Here is a 21,494-nt window from a genome sequence, read left to right as displayed (position 1 = left end):
TTTTGAGAGAGAATATATAACTTTATACATAGGGAGTAATTTAGTTTAAAGGGCAGTCTGTAAAGCTCGGTAAAACATACGGCCGTATCCGAACAATTTTTATAATATGTCACAGCGATACAATACTGACCTTTCACCAAACATTTCACACATTCCAAACATTTCCAGACATTTCTCTAAACAAAAACTTCACTTTCGACACTGATTTCCGATCCCTATCGTATCTTTAGGGTCTTCCGATTCGATCGCCATCTTGATAGTCACGCGTCGTGATTAATTCCTTTGATTTTGCTCATTAATATTGTTTAAAGTGTAATATCGATAGCCTATTATACAGTAATGTGGTAGTGTGCAGTGAATGGAGAATTAATCTTGAAATTCGTTTAACCACCATTGTGGAGTCAACGGCCGGTAGTCCACGTGCTAATTGTAAAATCTAGCTATCGATTTACAATGGCTGATAAAATCACCGTACACTGTCTTGTAAGTACTAACCGTACAATAATTTTAGTCGTCGTATTTAGCTCCTTATTTATATCTTGATATTGGCGAAATCGTGCCACTGGACCGAAGCCATAATTTTAAAAGAATGAATATATATCTTTAGCAAAATTTTGAAGTTATCTTAAAGTTCGAATTAGGCCGTGACACATCGTCTCTCTTATTCCTTATTATGGGAATACTCGTAGGTAATTTAAATGTCAGTCCTTTTAAAAACAAATTAAATACAAATAAAAATAACAATAAAAAATATATATGCCAAAGCTTTTCGCTTTAAAAACATCATATTGTCCTCCCAACAGCTAACCAAGGGTACCAGGGGAGCATAGCTTACGTAGACAGTAAGAACACTTGACAAGGATATTGTCAAAAGTTTTTGTAGCCGCGAGAGATAGTGATCCCACGGGCGGGTCACGTCATGTTACTGCACATTTTAACCCCCAACGTAAACGCGTTATTTTGACATGTGTGGTTAAAGGGGTGAAGAAAATGATGAAGATAAAAACGGTTGTGACGGACAGACGAACACTGAGGTAATCTTGCAAATATTATAGTTTGCCTCGTAGCTTTGTTTATATCCGCCTTTTTTTATATTGAGTTTTCGTCGTGCTATAAAGTATACATATAAAATAACTACATTTAGTAAAACAAAATATATAGCTAGACACATGACAGTCATAGTTACTGTAAATTTGGGGAAATTGACTAGTAAAATTGTAACGCAATTTTCCCTACACAACAAATACTCTAAACTTTTGGGGTTCTATGTTTTAATACTAGTACAAGTAACCTACAATGAAATTTAAATCTTAATTAAATGAAACAGAGTTCCTTCCGTTTAGTTTCGATCTATTTTAACACAAAACAAATTTATCTCTATTTTCTGATAGCTACAATTTCATTGATTCAAATTCGATTACCAATGTTCCTTGTATGGTGGATTCCTAAAGGTTATACTAGTTTACGTCTAAGGATTACATCCCTCTGGTTGTTTAATCAGCGTACACAAACCTATTTCATCCCAAATCCGATCACCTACCCAAATCTTCAAACGTACGTAGCCATCAATTCTTGGCATTGAAGGCATACAATCTTGCAAATTAGCCTGACACGGCTCACGGAATACAAGTCCCACGGGATCTAAGAAACATGGTTTGGCTCTCAGTGAAGCAATCGGTACACTTACGCGTGACCTTAGGTATTGACTATTTTGGGTTTTAACTTCCCTGCGCTGTGTGTAAAGTACGCGGCTGACGTAGTTAGCAGAAATGAGAACTTGCCTGATAACACTTTTATATATGATCTGTCAATATCAAAAGTGATGTGTTTGGTTGAGGAAATATCACTTTAGACACTAACAGACTGGTATCGTATCGCTGTGACATCTTATAAGCATTGTTCAAACGGCCGTGTTGCTCTGGACGTCATAAAATAGACTTTAAAGCTTAACATTCTTCCTAAAAATCTTCCACTTCTTAGGTAATAGCAATATGATGTAACTCTTACAAAATGTACTACATCGTTAATATGATATGAATTCGCCGTAGAAGTTAATGAAAAGCTAGGCAGGTAGCTTGAATCTGGTATTCGCTGCGCAGTGCGTACAACAATTGTTCCATTCGTCTTTCAAAAGTCTCGTCGTCTGGTTTTCGTAGTAATGAAATTTAACATTGATAAAGTACAGTCACCACACGGGATTGTTATGCTAAATTGGAAATTCTATAGCGTAAGTATTGAACAACCAATTTGGGTAGGACCCTGAATTATGCAACAATCGCAGAGCGTGATGGTACATGTCCTTCTGTTTATAAAATAAAATAAAAAAACACGCTTGGTAAGTACCTACCTACAACATGCGGACACGTCGCCGGGTGGATGATTGATATGTACATAATTTTGCCGTTCTGTTTACCGCGACAGGACGCTGTATCATATGGCCCGATTCGGATTTTGAAATAGACATCTATTAGATATCTTTTAGACACCACCAAGATACGATAACGATATGTATAAGATCTAACCTGTCAAATTTGGCATTTGCGCGATTCTGGAGATACTCTTGAACGATTTCCACAGGATATGACTTAGAGATCCAATTCACATCTAATAGATATCTTACTCTATCTAACGTAAAAGTGACATTGGTTGCCCGAATTGCGCAGCAAAAGAGAACTAGTTGATATTTAAACTATAACTAGGGATTGCAAATATTCGAAACTTTCAGGTATTCGAATATTCGACTTTTTCTGACGACATATTCGAATATTCGAATAATTATTCGAATATTATAAAAAATAAGAAAAAGAACGAGAAATCGGTAAACAGAATAAAATAAAGATTTAAATGGGGCTCCCATACAACAAACGTGATTTTTGACCAAAGTTAAGCAACGTCGGGAGGGGTCAGTACTTGGATGGGTGACCGTTTTTTTTTGTTTTTTTTTTGCATTATGGTACGGAACCCTTCGTGCGCGAGTCCGACTCGCACTTGCCCGGTTTTTAGTAAATAGTTAATTATTTTCTGATTTAAATTAACTTGTAGTCACTCAGAGGCATGTAAAAAGGCCTTTAATTCCATTGTATTTGGAATCTTTATTGACTTTATTTGTTTTGGCAAGTTTTTATTCCTAATGCTCGACTTAATTATATAATATTGGAATATTTAAGGGAAAAAGTTGACTGCTGGGTGGATTATTCGTCAGCTAAAGGTGCATAGTTACTTAGATAAGTTAGATTATCTAGTTGGGCAGGTTTGGTATGATCAAATTTGAGAATTGCGATAAGTGCGGGCAAGGTTTTGTCTTCAAAAAATCGCTTAACGTACGCTTGCACTGAATAAACAGAATGACCCTTTGACTTAAAACTTACGCACCGTAAAAATAACATACTTTTTGATTTCATTTTCTTTCAAATTGAGTTAAGTTTCAGTGTATTCAGGAAGTCAATCGAGAGGAATACAGTAAAAATATTATTTCCTTCGTGTTTGGGTACCTACCGTTCCTCATTCACTGTATAAATACCCGGAAAACACACAGAAACTGTAACTACAGAGGATGAAATAGATTTTTTATAGTAATAAAAAATATTCGAATATTTGAAAACTGAGCGGCCGAATATTCGAATATCAAAACAGGTCGAATATTCGACAAATTCGAATATTCGAATTGCAAGCCCTAACTATAACGTATCTAGAATGGATCTAGCACGTGTCGTCTCTTGTGAATATCTTGAAGTTCGAATACGGCAGATAGCCAAATAAAGCAGTAGGTATTCCCAAAAAATATACCTTTTCCAACACCCTTTTGGTACTGCGTATTCGCATAACCTTTTTTTATAATAGTCGTAAAAGATCACCTCGAAAGATAGACATAAATATTGTTATTTGTAGCACATCGTATTGCAATTTTATTATGTTCCCTAAGGCTCAAAGCGTGGCGCGCCCTGTGTCGATCGAGTTCAAATACGCAAGTCATGTGTTTTTGTTATTCCTCAAGAGAATTCGAAATGTGTGTCAGTTACATCTTCGTGGTAGGTTTTTCATTAAATTAGGTAGATTTTGAAGCTCGTCACGGTCATTGAGTATCGGCTCGATTCGGAAAATGAATAAGATATCTATTAGACATCAAGAAGTTACGATATGGATAATTTAAAGATATTTGTAAGGTAGATATATGTCAAATTTGACGTTTTCGCGATTCTGGACGTCCTCTTGAACGATTTCCACAAGTTATGAATTGACTTCTTCTTTATCCAAGTCACATCTAGTCGATATCTAATGTAGATCCCAAAAATCTCTAGTTCGTCTCTAACCTTGCATTTATCTCGTTTCCCGAATACGCCTGTATGTTTATTTTAAACGTTATCTGGGACATACTCCTAACTATGTGTTCCTTGCTCGTTTTCTCATGATTGAGAACCGCTACCACATGTCGTTTTGTGTGCACCATGTATAGTTGTGCCGTTCTCGAGAATGTTCCCCATTTGATATGGGAAATAATCTCGAGCGAGAACATTCCCCATACAAAACGGAGAACGTTGGCACAACACTGGCACCATAGCTCTCCATTTTGCACGTTTTTTCGCCGTTCTAATAATAGGCGTCTGTGTAAATCCCTGGCAGAAGGCCTTCTTAACTATACAGATGTAATGCATGATTGTTTTCAATCGTATTTTCTCGGAAACTTTCGTATGTGTCATGCTACTTCAGTCAACCTCAGTGCTTTTTGTACCGAGACTGACTCAAATAGCAAGGCACGTTCGTAACTACGTTTCCTTTGTGCATCGGAGCACACTCACACATTTATTTAATATGATTAGTTTGGTAGGTATTGTTCGTCGATGTTTAATAATTCACTAGCACTGTACATTTTTGCCCCCGAAAAACCGGACTATGCTAGGCTGATAGGCTCTATGACTAATAGTTATAAGTAAAACACACACGTAACAAAGTTATGTTAATATGCGGATTAACAACATTAGGACCTTGAACTAAATGAAGGTCACAGCTACAAAGGGCCAACTTATTCTGGGTCTGCACTTAAAGGTATTATGTAGATTGAACCTGTCGCGCAGGCGAAAACGTCATAAGTTTAATACAAAGTGCATGGCGCTTGTGACTTTCTTGACTTGCGGTACAGTAGCAGCCTCAAGCAAAATGGAAGAGAACATATTACTCTGAGTTTCAAAAGAGCGTATGTGCTCAGTTTTATGTTTGATGATAATTCGTTCTTATTACGGAGTTATAAATGAAGGGATTCATTGGTGACAGCGTTGAATTTGGTTATTTATTTATACTTGTTATTAAGCTTTGTTGATGGATTTAATGTAACTTTTTAGTTTTAGATGCGGCTATTCAGGCAAAAATTAACATCTTTACAAGATAACCAGAAAAATATAAAATGTATTTTTTTTTTTTAATTTATTTATCCAAAATAACTCTTACATACTAATTTAACATGGTGACACAGCGAACGAAAACCGCGTACGGTTTATCTGCCGCCATTGTCGCTCGTTTACATTCCGGTTAGTAGCTATATCTAAATGTATAATAAGGAAATAATGGTTAGTACAAATATCGTTTTAGGTTACCTGAGTTGTTGATAAACAACTCGAGCGCGCACCTGTACTTGATAACAACATATTTTTTATAATTGTTTTGGTCTTATGTGTGTTATTAAGTATATTTTGATTTACATCATCAGTCCATGAGTTTAGTGTATAGGGTAACATATATTGCCATATTCTTTTTCCGTAGGTATTCTTATAAGGTGGTAGTACATACATAGGTATACTGATATTTCTCAATTTTTGTGACCTTGATCTATTTTTAAGGTTAGGTAAGTTAGCGATTTCATCACATACTAGCATCATTTTAAACTTATCATATACATTAATTATATTACAGTATTCAAATAGCTTTGTTTCGTTATTTCTATACTTTCTCCGTATCGAGTTAGGTACAATTGTTTTTATCAGGCTTAGCTGTAGTTTGTATATATTATCTAGGTAGGTTTTATAAGTTCTGCCGTAACTACTTAAGCTGTAACTAATTATAGACTCGGCTAATGACATATATAGCATTCTACGGGTACTAAAAGGTATTTTATATTTCAAAAGGGATAAATTGGACAATATGGATCTCAGTTTATTACAGACATAATTAATGTGGGGGCCCCAGTTAAATGTATTGTCTATTCTAAGACCAAGGTAAGTATGTTTATCCACTTGCTCCAAGGGTTCGCAATCGCATGCGCTCGTGGTAACGCGGTGTAGGCACTGGTGTTTGTGTGCTATGATCCTCGGTTTTATTTGGCATTTTTTGTGAGCGGAGTGTATATACATAACTTTTGTTTTGTCGTAGTTAATGACTAATCCTACATCGTGGGCCCAGGCACATAATAGATTGAAGTTTTTTTGTAGAATATTTTCTGCTATTTTTATATCCAAATGGGCGGCCAAGAGGCAAGTGTCGTCTGCGAATTGGTACACAGAACCGTCAGCAAATATATTGCACATTTCATTTACGTACAGTAGGTATTCGGTTGTTGAGAAAATCGAGCCCTGTGCGGTGCCTCTCTCTGTGGGAATTAAGTTACTATATGTGTTATCGACCTTAACTGCTGTGAAACGATTTGTATGATAGTTTTTCATTAGATCTAGAAAAGGGCCCTGTACACCACTTCGCAGAAGCCTGTTATAAAGTGTGTTGTACCTCAAAGTGTCAAAGGCTTTGCTGAAATCAATAAATAAGACAAGTACATGTTTTTTGTCGTTTAGGTAGGTATTGACTTCGTTTGTAAAGCTACATAATAGTTGAGAAGTATTTTTTCCCTTCTGGAAGCCATATTGTTTATGATTAATAATTTTATGATTATGTAAAAAGTCCTGAATTTGGGTTCCAAAAAAATTTTCAATTATTTTATCAACGCAAGATAATATGGTTATGGGTCGGTAATTATTAGTGTCGCAATAGCTCCCTTTTTTATGAATCGGTCTAATGGTGCCTATTTTTAGTTTGTCGGGGTAAGTTGAGCTTTTGATGCAAGTATTTATTAGATGAGTAATAATAGGGGTAATTTCCGTGTTTATATTTTTAATATCCGTCGCTCGTATTCCATCTATGCCTGGACTTTTTTTTAAATTGAGCTGGTTTATGATTAATGAGACTTTTTTTTCGGTGGCTTTTTTTTACATTTAATGATGCTGTGGAGTTTTGGGCGTACGAACTTTCTGTTAAGATTGGCTTTTCACAGGACGAACATATGTTGTTTACATTATCTCTGAAGTCGTTAGCAAATTTATTAACTATGGAGTGGATGTTATACTTTTTGAAATGTTTTATTATGATTTCGTCAATTGATTTTGAGATTTTTCCGCATAGTTTGTTCACGATTTCCCAGACTTTTTTCTGATTTTTAAAATTATCGCGTATGTCGGTTTTTATTTTTTTATTTTTTAAATTATTTATGTATTTATTTGTTTTATTTCTATATTTATTATATAAGAGTCTTTTTTCCGCGTTACCTTGATCTTGATGCCATATTTTGTACAATTCGTCCCTTTTTTTACACATTTTTATTGCCTTGTCGTTTAACCAATTTACATTTTTCCTTTTACTTATGTGTATTTTAGTCTTACATTTACATTTTTCATATGCTAATTTAAACTTATCTGTTATGAAGTTAAGTACATCGTTTGGGTCATCATATTCTAAACCAAGGCTCCAGTCAGTCGCACGCAGTTCCATTGTCACCTTTTTGTTATCTATTTTAAGTGCGTATTTTGCTTGCGTTGGCGCGGGCGAGTTATCTACTAATGCAAAACCTGTTATGAGGTGGTCGGCGAGCGCATTGTTAATTACTGTGGTTCTTATCTGGCTAGTATTGTTACTACGGCCGGCCGGCGGTTGGTAACGGATGAATACATGATCGATACACGACTTAGTAATACGGTTGCCTCTTGGTTCTATACGTGTGTACTGACTGATGCCTTGTTCTAGGCCTTTTTCGCTTAATTTATTTAGGTAGTATGATGCTATATTATATTATGAGTAAGAAATGCTACGTCAACGTACTAGGGATCCGTTTAAAGGAATATTAGGTATCGTTTATTTGATAATAAATAAGTAGATGAAAACATTTTTGAAGCTAAAAACATTTTTATGCGGTGTTTGCAGAAAGCTACTGAACGAAATTGATTTTTTTTATGGAAATTGAAGTAATTAAAACAACCAAATTGTACCTACCTGTGTTGGTAGACCTACCTGGGTAGACCTGGGTAGGTAGGTAGAATTTGCAGCTTCCTGCTAGCAGTACCTTAACATTGCATTTTTTTCCTATATGCAATGATCTTTACATTTTCCTGTGCTTTGAATACAGTTATGTCCAGGATTCAATATACAACTTTAATATTGCGCTCAAGTTATACTCACTCAGTTCTTCTATTTCACTTGAGTGCTTTCTTTTGAACTAAAGCTGCTTTATTTCTAGGCTCAAGGATCGTTCTTGGTACCTGACAATGAATTTAAATCTTTATTTCTGCTACCTGAGACGATTGAATAGAAATTTATGTTTTATGCAATTTCATAAAGAGATTAAAGCGTACTAAGATTTTCATAATTTAACAATGATTCCATATTCTGGCCAGCCCTCCACGATTTTCACGGTTCTGTGAACTGCTTAAAATTAATTTGAGTTTTTGTTCTGAAAACTGCCTTAAATTAATTGTAAATATTTTATTAATAAAGCATAATTAAAGATACTACAATTTAATACATTACACCAAATTACATGAATTATAAAAATAATTACTACATTTCTACAAATTACATAATATAAAAAAAAAACTGGTCAAGTGCGAGACGGACTCGCGTTTCAAGGGTTCCGTACAACACACAATTTTCAACATTTTTTTTTGTACGTGAAACGTGACGTGAGTGAAACTTCTTGAAAAACCCGAATGGATCAATCAAAAACCAGGTGTAATATGAAGTTTTCTGGCGTGGTGGCTTACATCTCTACATCTCTGAAGATTAAATGCCGAACAATAGTACAAGTGTCCGACGGGTCGCGCTTCCTACAACTTCCGAAGGCCGAAGAGAGATAATAGGTACGTAGGTATTCCAAATCCACCAATCGCAATGGTGGTAGGGTGGCCAAAAAATAAGTGTCATTCCCATAGCCAGGGAGGTTTTGGGATTATACTGAGCAACTTTTAGTATGGGACCAACCCCGAAATCGCGAAAATAGAAGTATCCTCCCATAGAAACGGACCAGCCAAAATGTATGAAACAGCCAAATTTTTCTTCGCGATTTCAGGGTTGCACGTTGGCAAGGAATACACTTAGTTTATTTTTTAGCCACCCTGTATAACCTAGTGTGCTTTTTAAAACACGTAACAATAGTAACCTAATCAATCAGTACAGTCAGCAGCAGAAGTTGCTAAGCGGGCGAGTGGTTTTAAATGATCTGGACGCGACTTTATAGTTAAGACAATAAGAGCATGTCAAGGTAATTTTGAACACCTCGCCCGCTTAGCAACTTCTGCTGTTGACTGTACTACAAGTACCATTGCGGCTATGTGCCAGATACAGCCTAGTCGCATTTTTTGTCTTCAGTCCGACTCACGCTTGAAGCTAAAGGCACGCCTCTTTGGGACGCTTCGGGCCTTCGGCCTTATGCGGATATCGGCCTAGGGCCTTCGCAATAGCTGTCTACATCACGTTTCACTTAAACCATTGCGGCTGTGTCCCTAAAAAACGTTAACCGCATTTTTGTTCTTAAATACGACTCACGCTTGACTCTAGATTTCCAATAGGTTTTCCTGTCATCTTTAGGTAAAGGACTATTTTGTGTATTTTTTTTAGAATTTTAGACCCAGTAGTTTCGGAGATAGAGGGGGGGGAATGGTAATTTTTTGTCTATTTTCTTGAATAACTTCTAAACTTTTTATCGTAAATTTATAAGTAAAATATATTTGAGATTCTCAAAATGAGCTCTTTCGTTTGATATGTAACACGATGTAGTTTTCAAAACTTTGTTTTTTAATTTTATCGTTTACCCCCCAAAAGTAGCCCCTATGTTTAAAATTCATTTGTTGACGTTACATATCCGTCTTTGGGTCACAGACTTACATATGTGTACCAAATTTCAAATTAATTGGTGCGGTAGTTTCGGAGCAAATTGGCTGTGACAGACGGACAGACGGACAGACAGACGCACGAGTGATCCTATAAGGGTTCCGTTTTTTCCTTTTGAGGTACGGAACCCTAAAAATTGTAAAAGAATAATATTTTCAACTTCCGAAACAATTATTTTATAAAGTAAGTAGGTATTCTCTTCATCAAAAGCCACGGAGAATCAAAAAGGGCTTATTCGAAATTGTATTAAAAAAATAATAGAAATTGGAGGATTACTATGTAAAGTGCCAGAATACACATATGAAATAGTATCTTAGCTTCATCATCATTGGACTTTGCGTCTATTTGTAACATTTTCTGATATTGATATATTTAATTTATCATTACAACAGTTTGTTTCTGCAATAAAACGTACAGTAGTAATTATAACACATCATACTTTCCAATGTTCACATGTTGTTTTTATGTTATTACAACAATTCAAGTTATGTATTCGAGTTTTTCATGTTGTAAATTCTATTAATGTTAAATTAGGTTTAAGTTTGAATTGTATTAATGTTAGATTCTGAGCAACATAACTGTTATTATTCATTAGTGGAATCTGTGTGGCTTGTGAATGTGTTATCTGATTTACTATATGTGTTGTTTTTGCCTGTTTGTTTCCAAAGGTTTAAATAAATAAACATACATTACACCGCCTGGGACGGAATTAAGGAAACCCATGGATGCCCAGCACCTACATTACCTTCTTGGCTTTACTGTTTTATCCCACAGGAAAGGCGAGCCAATACACGCGGAGACAGGTCTGCTATAGGAATCTGCCGCTTATTTCAGGTCTCTTAGCTTAGTTTTTAGGGTTCCGTACCCAAAGGGTAAAACGGGACCCTATTACTAAGACTTCGCTGTCCGTCCGTCCGTCCGTCCGTCCGTCCGTCCGTCCGTCCGTCCGTCTGTCACCAGGCTGTATCTCACGAACCGTGATAGCTAGACAGTTGAAATTTTCACAGATGATGTATTTCTGTTGCCGCTATAACAACAAATACTAAAAACAGAATAAAATAAAGATTTAAATGGGGCTCCCATACAACAAACGTGATTTTTGACCAAAGTTAAGCAACGTCGGGAGGGGTCAGTACTTGGATGGGTGACCGTTTTTTTTGTTTTTTTTGTTTTTTTTTTTTGCATTATGGTACGGAACCCTTCGTGCGCGAGTCCGACTCGCACTTGCCCGGTTTTTCAATTGAAGCATGCTGCCCTAATCGGGTGGTTATGGCCATAGGTACTCGAAAGCTGAACATGCCAGTTCGTATCCAATTGAAGCACTAATGACCTTCCCCATTTTATTTAATATATCAATATAGCGTCGATATAGATATCTACTTTATATCGTGTAATAATATTTTTGGACGTAATAAATGTTTAGTTTTTTAGTTCAATAATATTATTAGATAAAATTATAATTATTTCTCGATAAAACATATATATATATATAGCGTAGGCATATTTGATTTTATCGATCTGTAATTCGAATCCCTCCAAGTGAAACTATTTCCAACTAAACTAAGCTCCCTAACACAAAAGACCCTTTCAGCATATTCATGGCTAATTATTCAGATACCTTTAGAGCAAATAGCCATTTTGACAAACGTCAGCTATTGAGGTGTATTGAGGTCACAGGGACCCTTAGGGTGTGGGTCGGTTTGAGTGCCACTTGGTGAAGTGATGTTAAGTGATCGAATGCCATTTACGCAATACAAGTAGGTTATTTTAGTAATGGTTCAGGCAAAATTTACAAAACGTCAAACCGATATGTTCCTGTGAAGTTACGGTAACACTGTGTGTATTCACTGTATGTAACATACTCATGTGTATGTTGTATCTAAATGTTTCATACTAATGTTTTATGTATACAGTAACGCAAATGACTTATATCATTTCATCCAAATGCCGTCAAACGTTAGACGAAGGCCTTCCCCAAGGATTCCCAGAAGGACCTCTCATGTCGTTTATCGCTATGACCCGATTTATACAAGCGACCATGTCTCAGCCCTGACAAGGGGATAGCAATATATCGCGTGACATTTATTTAAAAGCTTATTTTGTGATGGACACATCACTTTCTATTCACTTTCCGTGTTATTCATTAGTTTATATTTTGTTATGGGGCTTGATTAAGTTAAATATAATGTAAAATGAAGTATTTGAAAGAAAATAAAACATTTTACTTAATATAAGATGAGGGCTGTAAAATGAGCAAAATAATAAAATTAAGTGTTCATAAAATTTCAACAATTATTTAGTAATAAATAATGTGATTGCTATCTATACATGCATTAAAGACGACCTGTCTAGACAGTGGGTAGTGTCCCTGCCTAAGAAGCCGATGGTCCCGGGTTCAAATACTGGTAGGGACAGTTTTTCGTGTAATGAACACGGATATTAAATTAGTTCATTAGTCATAGGTAGGTGTTTTTTATGTATTTAAGTATTTACTTATTCTTCTTCATCATCATCACAAGCCTTATTGAGCTTAGGTACTGTTTTTATGTATAATGTCCTATAATATTTATTATTTATTTATTTTACTCCCACAAGCTGAAAACCAAACTAAAATATAACAACATCATTACGATCATGTTACAAATGTAAATTTTCTCAATAAAAGACGCAAAAGAAATTATAGACGCAGAGAAAGAAAAACTCAAAGCTAATTTATATTTTAGGTATTTTTAGGTAGTAATAGAAGTGAATAAATAAAGAGATTAAAATTGTGACGTTTTTCTTATATTACCTTCTCACAAACAGCTCGGGACAGACTGTCGACAGCAATAACCTCTCAAAAGAAGCCGTCGCATGCCTGAAAATAAAAAAGTCACTTAAGTTTTTACTTGTGTATGTGAATGTTTGCCTATTTTTCATTAAGTCTGGCTCCTTATAAAGAATGAAATAACATAAGAAATTTGTATTTCACATTCTGTGACAATAATAACAGTGTTAAGCGTCGTTAAGCCTACAAGTACCCCGCCTGTCGACGTATTGCCAGCGAACGCGTTAAAGGTCATTTTTTACCCAGCAGTCTACTGCTATGAAAGCTTATTCTGATTATAATAACAGGTTCACGAATTTGGTATGTTTTTGTTCTTCTGATCGAAGAAATGTCACTCTTGACAGCTGAGAGATGCTTTTCATAACAAATCCAGATCCAATTCATAACCTGTTATTACAATCAAAATAAAACTCCCATCTTAATAATTATGCAACCACTGTGTAAGTATACAAAAGGTTTCAACACATTACATGTACATATTGTACAGTTTGCGGTCAAAAGTATGGTTAAATAATACTATCTCTTATATATTTACGCTTGGCTGACTATACTATTAAAGCCCTTGCTACACGGTCGCCGACAAGCCTTCTAACCGTCTGACCTTGGTCTGTCCTTGGTCAGTTTTGGTCAAATTTTGTTGTCCGGTCCGGGACCGGCCAAGGCCACGCGATCTGCGGGCTTGCCGGCGACCGTGTAGCAAGGGCTTAACGCGTTGCTCATTTAATATAGGGCTGCTGACTATAAAATAGGACAGGTGACAATAAAATATATATACTTATGCTATGTACCTATGTTTAGTAAATGACAGACATTAGAGACATTTCATTCTGCATTAAACTAGGTTGTAATAGGTACGGGTTTCCCGAAAGTTTCTGTCAAAGCATATAACACAAGGCCTACCGCAGCCAAGCAACTACTACACGCTAGTAATCGTAACGCTTTCTTCGTTCAAAGCGCCCCAAACTTCAATTCCGTACTGCGTGTAAAAGTATGCAATCTCATAATAAACAAAGGCGTCTAATAAGAGGCGTGTTGTGTGTTTCCTTCAGAAAAAAACTCGACGTCGTGTTACGATAGCTCATTAACATTTTGCTCTCGTATGTGCTGGGAAAAAGAAAAATCTGAGTTTACAAACCTGAGACGCGATTTTACGAAGCTAAATGATATCGTTGACACAGGAAAAAGAATGGTGATTAAAAGTGATAGTGTTTTTTAAAGTTTAGTCCTCAAGGTGAATAATTAGGTACGAGTATAAGACATATTGGATTTTTTTTACAGACTTAATCGTCAAACATACTAGCCATCACGAGTTACAGTTCAAAATTTTCATCAAACTACTTTGCTACAGTTGTGAATAAAAGGAAACTTCCTCACCAGTTTTAGAAGAGAGCCTTTAAGAGCTGGTATGGTAAAAATAATAATAATTCGTTACTGCTTTCAAGTTAAATTTCATTTAAAACTTGTTCAGTGGGACTTATATACCCGCCTAGCAGAATAAGGTAGGTACAGTTAAATGTCGAAAAACTGTATAATATTGTATCACTGCAAATTATGTTAACAAACGTTATAATAGAATAATATCATTATTTTGCTAATTCATTTAAAACTCGGGAAACATATTAATCGTTTGCTTCTACTAAGTAGGTACTTACATTTCTAATCGAATACTAAATCCTACGGCGGCTATTTCGTGGCACTTTAATCTTATTTTGTGTTTTCTTGTATATAATGTATTGTACCGATTGTTTGTGCTTACGAATAAATCAATTCTATTCTATTCTACGTCAAATTTCAGTTTTTCGCGTAATTCGATATATTTCTTGGCATAATAATAAGCTAAGTTGAAATGAGAATATATTTTTTCTTGTCATAAACACGTGTTTTCTCGCAATTTCTTCAGACTTAAGGTATGTATCTTTAGGTAAATATCCACCGCTTTAACATTACTTGGCAACTCACGGCTCGATTCGGGAAATGAATAAGAGATGCACTGGATATGAAATAGTAAAGATATGTGACGTTCCACGGCAAAAAGTACCTTATGGCGGCTGGCTAGATATGAAATAGTAAAGTTATGTGACGTTCCACGAGAAAAGGTACCTTATGGCGGCTGGAGCATACGTCGCACAGCGCCCCAATAATATTGAAGCGACGTAAAAATCGTAAGCGGCAACCGCCATAAGGTACCTTTATCCGGGGACGTCACATATCTTTACTATATCGTATGTAGTTAATCTCTAGCTCACTTTCCGAATCGCGCCGTCAGTATTTTGCTATTAACACACTCAGTCGTACGTAAATATTTATTCAGGGCTTGGTGAAAATAACGCGATATTTTCACATTGAATATTTACGCCTAGGATTTATTTATATTTTACATGATTTCAGATTACTTTGAGAGTAAATAATTAGAACTTGAAAGTGGAATAAGATCTTTTAAGATTTTTCTGCAGCGTATTTCGTTTATCACTTTACGTTTTTGTATTCGTTGACTAGGAATAGAAAAGCATTTAATTTTGCATTTACTCGTATAAGATTTGAGTTGAAATAAAATATTTGCATTAGAAATCTATTTGGCATGTAAGAATTTAGCTTTAAGTTAAATTAGAATTTAGAATGAATAGTTTCGAATAATAACTTTTACAGAAAAAAAATTCTTTAGCTAACCTCATGCAAGGCAGATTTACTTTATCTTGCTATAATTTAATTGTAAAAACAAAAGTTTTATTATTTTCCAAATCTAAAATTGACATTGTGATTTAATTAGTTATGTAGATAAGCAACCTTCTATTGCCTGTTTTTAATAATTGAATACTTTAATAAAGCAAATGTTTAATTAGTTTTGTATTAAGCAGAAACGTCTGCAAACGATGTTATGAAGCTTAGAAATATATTAAAAGTGAATAAATTCACTCGTCCAATCTAAATAACTCTCCAGACCTAAAGAGATCAATTTGCAACACAATACATTTTATTTACTTTATTTAATTTATTTTGTGTATGTGAATGTAAAGCTAATTTTTACGCTGCACCCTTACCGGCGGGATACATGTCCCGTTGGCGTGATGTTGTCCACAGAAATGATTTTATTCAGAAATGTGTTTGACTCAAAAAAAACCTGCATGATACTGAAAAAACGAGTCGGACTCGCCCACCGAGGGTTCCGTACTTTTTAGTATTTGTTGTTATAGCGGCAACAGAAATACATCATCTGTGAACGTTTCAACTGTCTAGCTATCACGGTTCGTGAGATACAGCCTGGTGACAGACGGACGGACGGACGGACAGAGGAGTCTTAGTTATAGGGTCCCGTTTTACCCTTTGGGTACGGAACCCTAAAAACTATCTAATGGGGAACCATTCACACTCGCAGCGACCAATTAGTATTCAAGCCACATGTGCAATTAAAATGTTGATTTTCACCCACACTGTCGCTTCATTATTTCAGGCCATTGTTTATGGAACAGATAATGATCCTTCGAAATATCGGAGACGCCATTGTTGTGAACAATGCCTCGTTGTGTAAGATTGCCGCGACTATTTGCGCTAAGTGGGTTTTGGCCACAGATATTTAAACTGCAAAACGTAATCAAGACCAAAAAAGTAAGACAATGTTGCCACTGCAATAATTTCACTGTAATAATCATTATTTACACTGTAAATCTGTTATTGTATTTTTCTTTGTGGTGCAATAAAGTGTATTTACTTACTTACTTAATTTGTTTGTAAAATAGAATAGTAAATTCCTTTTGATAAATAATCACGCTAAGTTATTTATTAGTAATTTTACTCCTACGATATAAAAAAGTACCTACTTTTATTTACTTATTTTTACATAAATACAAGAAGCGCTAGTAAAAAGTGGCAACATTGTCTTACTTTTTTTGGTCTTGAATTATTGATAGATGCATTTTCTTCAGTCGGTCCCTCAATGCTGAGGATCGTGACATCGTGTCCTTCTGTTGAAGACCAGGTTCCTCCATGGGTTTAATTCTGTTCCGCACCAAGCGCATTGCCTCGTGCAGTTTTAATTGCATAGGAGCAGTCATTTGAGACACACCATTAGGTGCATAAACACTACGAATTAAAATCTAGATTTAGGGATCGGAAGAAATTGGTAAAAATCCTTTATCAGCGTCTTACACATATTTTTCTAAAAAGCTCTTGTTTTCAATATGTTGTATAAAAATTGTAAATATTGCCGCTATACTCTATACGTTAATTCACTGCTGCGTCACGAGTAGCTTGGGCCTAGGAGTCTTTGTGCTATTAAAATAATTAAGCTAGTTTTTTTTCGAATACTCAACCCATAGCATTATAATCGATCAATCAATTGTATGGATTAAAGCATTATTAATTAACTGAAAAGACTTCCGCTTATATTCAGAGTATTCAAATTAACTAGTCTCTTAAACGTAAAATAAATGCTTTAGATTATTAAAAACAAAACACCTTTAGAAAAATGTCCTTGGATTCATCCCTCTGAAAATGTTGATAACATCTGTCCATGAATGTAGGTATACAACGCAGAACGCGATAGTGGTCTACTAAAATATATCTCTTTGATTTTCTCCCTTTGGCATTTTGGCTTTTTTTTTTGATGAGTAGATATTTTGTGGAACGGTTGAACTTATTCGCGACGAATGCTTTGGAGTTATCTGATTTTATTATGATTTGTGGCAAAAGATGAGCAGATAATAGCCTCTGAAGTACCTACCTACTTCCCTAGATTAAATAGTGATAAAATAAAATTTAACGTTGGAGGTGAAAATGTTTCTATTGTATACTTATGAAAATTAGATATTATATCTTACACCATTAAAGGAGAAATTCTTGTATACTTACATATATATGTATTTATATATTTCGGGGATCTCGGAAACGGCTCTAACGATTTCGATGAAATTTGCTATATGTGGGCTACCACAATAGATCAATGCTGGTCGATGCGACACTCAAAGGCCCACAACATCACAATAATAATATGTGGGCTAACTAGGTCATCTCTCTGGGAAAACTCACTATTTTTAGGGTTCCGTACCCAAAGGGTAAAACGGGACCCTATTACTAAGACTTCGCTGCCCGTCCGTCCGTCCGTCCGTCCGTCCGTCCGTCCGTCCGTCTGTCACCAGGCTGTATCTCACGAACCGTGCTAGCTATCACGGTACCTACCAATAAGCAAACTACCTATTCCTGATTATGTCATTGACATAAATCGTTACCCTTGCGGCCAATTTCGGCCAAAACCGAGTCCCGAAGTAACAAGAAAACTCCCAAAGAATATAATAATGCACTCAATTATATGTTATTGAAAGAAGCGGCCGAAATCCCTTTTATCTAGCCTTAGAAATAATAAGGATTTGGTCACATTTGTTGCGTGAACTCGGGTGAGTCGGGTTTTCTCGGCTCTTGTATGTACTAGAGTAAAATGATCAGATCTAGAGACCGTCTAAGCTAAGTTAGCACCGAATTGATATTGATATATTGATCTGTAGTAACACACGTCTGAAACTGAGTCGCTACAACCCAAATTGAGTTAGTATTACACGTGTGATACTAGGGCGCTCCACGAGTCAAATAGGACAAAGTGATGACTCAAATAGAAGGAAGTCGTTTTCATAGGACATTAATGGTGACATTTCCGCACTTTGTCATTGCAAATGTCATGCAAAGTTAGCTAAGCGACTCTAAAGTAGATATGTGTTAATTATGAAGAATGCAATTGCTACAATGGTATTGCCAATGATGGTCCTTAAAAATTATGGCTTGATATAATAAAAAATACCGATTTTATTACATAGTCCTAAATTGCTCCGAAATTTCATTCCATCGTTTTTGGAAAAACCTTTCAATTAAAAATTGTGGATTAAAACTACTAAGTTCTTATTTAAGTGAACATGTATGTTTTATTCATATGAGAATACCGAAACGGAATACAGTGGAACCTGGATAATTGCAATCTCAAGGGACCGGCCAGTTTTTGTCAATTAACCAGGTTTTTCATTTAAGCAGGTCGTGTCAATTAACGAGGTTCAAAAAATCGTTGTGTCAATTATAGAGGTTTTCATTAATAGAGGTTGCGTTCTGACAAATTTCTTTTATGGAGGTGCAAATGACCATTTAAAGTAGATTTAGACGCTTACGTTCTGGGTTTCTGGTCTATATATTGCTTCTGTCTATACTTGCACTTTTACACTACATTAATTACCACTTTATTTTCTTATCATTTGGGTTTCAAAAATTCCCTTGAATTGTAGAAGAAAGTTTTATTAGAATGTAAAAAGCATACTTTGTTTTTTATTGATCAAAACTATTTCACCTACTACAGGCTGTGATAGATACCCAATAACTAAATTAAATTCTGGATGGAGAAAATATTGTTTCTGCTGTCTACAACTACATTATTTCAATTATAGAGGTAGTAAGCAAGACTCGTTTCAGTAATAGAGGTAAAAACAAGAGCAAAAATAACGGATTTTTTTTGCATAGTGTCAATTATAGAGGTCTTAAGTTGCGATGTGGTCAATTATAGAGGCAAAATTACGAAAAGCACTAAAATCTAAATTGCAATTATAGAGGTTCCAAAATTTCAATTATAGAGGCCTTTTGGTCGCAAGGGACCGGGACCGGACTTTTGGTTGCAATTATTGAGGTTTTCCATTTATGCAGGTTCCAATTAACCAGGTTTCACTGTATACAACAGACGTGTATCGTAAAACCATATTATGAACGACAGGAAGTAATAATTCGGTTGTATTTATTAATTATTCAACCGCTTCTTCGCGGAACAATAATTTATTCTGCACGTGTTGGTCTCTTGACACCCCTCCTCCTCCTAGAAACAAAGGTATATCCGACCGGAATAACACGTGAACGTGAAGAAGATTATTTAACTGGAAACATGATAACATGCTTCTCATGGCTCCTCTACACGATGGGCCAACGCCGGCCACTCCAAGGGACGCAGCCATGCGGTAGGATGAGATAGCAATATCACTTGCTCCTTCTAACGCATAAAGGCGTCCCTTGGAGTGGCCGGCGTTGGCCCATCGTGTAGAGGAGCTTTCAGAAATACTACGAACTACGGAACCACTGTATGTACGCATAGCTTTCCCAGCGACGATTTTATTTTGGATTTTTTATGTTATTTCTCCTATGTATTCTCTTCGATCCTGATATAAATGTTGTGGCAATTTATTAAAAGTTCTCGATATATGTAGATGCCAATAGTTTTTATAAGTAGTTATAGGTAGTGATCACCTATACCACCAGGTATACCCGTATTATTGCCCATTCCTTACCACTACGTTTCGCCTAACATAACGGCAGAAGATTACCTCCATAATAAATAAAGTAATTAGTATATTTAACCGTCATTTTTGAAATTATTTTATGTCAGATATGTTTCTTTTTTCCTACCCTAACAGTATAGTTAAGTACTTACATTAAAATGTCTAACATTACCTATAGGGCGAAATAAGCCTAACGGTCCACAAAACCTCGCTTACCGTAACCTTTTCCGCGTATCAGCATCCGTTCAGAATTCTCGGCAGAGGTTTTCGCGCCAGTAGAGAGGCTGGCGTCAACGTATACTTGGCTACTCGTGCGTACTGATCACACATGCTTGCAATGGTCCGCTTGCCCACATCACACAAACAAGCAAAAGCAGTAGCGGAACTATAATCTGTATCTTTAGGTATTTAAATACATACATACATACATACATATAATCACGCCTATTTCCCGGAGGGGTAGGCAGAGACCACGGATTTCCACTTGCTACGATCCTGACACACCTCTTTCTTTCTTTCTTTTTTATTTAAATAAAAGTAAACAATTTCTATATTTTCGTGTAGCTATAACATTTATTGGTTAACCAACCAAATACAAAACCGCATGGATCAGTCACTGGACGAAGTCGTTGACTTTAACCTATGTACATTATGATGACATGATCATGTATTGTTTTCATGTACCCGCAACTTTACTGGCTTAAGGAACTATTTGAGGGTAGATTTTGTTTACTTTTATTTAAATACCTAAAGATACAGAGCATAGGCCTGCCATTTAACTGAGGCGGTTGGTAAGAATGTGTTATGGTCAGCTAAAGACTGGTTGAAGGCTTTGCTGCATTCTGAAATTGATTTGTGTTATGTTAAGTAAGTTAAGACGCCATTAATAAACTAGTTCTACGGCCCGATTCGAACTTTCAGATATACGATATGGATTAGATATGTCAGTGTCAAAAGTGACGTTTCTTCAAACAAAAACTTAACGCTTAAATAACAATGTGCTCTTTTGCTAGTGTAACGTGGTTATTACAAAGTTACTTGCGCTTCTAATGTTAGTGCAGTATCTACCTTCTATCAAGAATTGGCTAAGCCTAAGCTAATTAATAAGTTGGTAGTTAAAAAATATTTTCATAGAATTATATGAAGTCCAGTTACTGTAAGAAACGAATATTATATACTCTGTGAGTTCCCAGAGACAGTGTCACAATTTCACTAGGAGATTATTTGCGATATTACGC

General features: G+C 35.7%; 1 protein-coding gene across 1 annotated transcript in view; it reads right to left on the bottom strand.

Moving 5' to 3' along the window:
• The window catches only part of LOC134671238 (connectin-like), a 55,884-nt gene extending 42,889 nt beyond the window's left edge, over positions 1-12,995 (bottom strand). Inside the window, exon 1 of the mRNA XM_063529036.1 lies at positions 12,929-12,995. The gene's annotated coding sequence lies outside the window, so the exon portion shown is untranslated. The remainder of the gene's footprint in view (positions 1-12,928) is intronic.
• Positions 12,996-21,494: the final 8,499 nt, after the last annotated feature.

This window comes from Cydia fagiglandana, chromosome 15 (assembly GCF_963556715.1).
Source record: "Cydia fagiglandana chromosome 15, ilCydFagi1.1, whole genome shotgun sequence".
Classification (NCBI taxonomy): Eukaryota; Metazoa; Arthropoda; class Insecta; order Lepidoptera; family Tortricidae; genus Cydia; species Cydia fagiglandana.
This window is presented reverse-complemented; position numbering and strand designations above follow the sequence as displayed.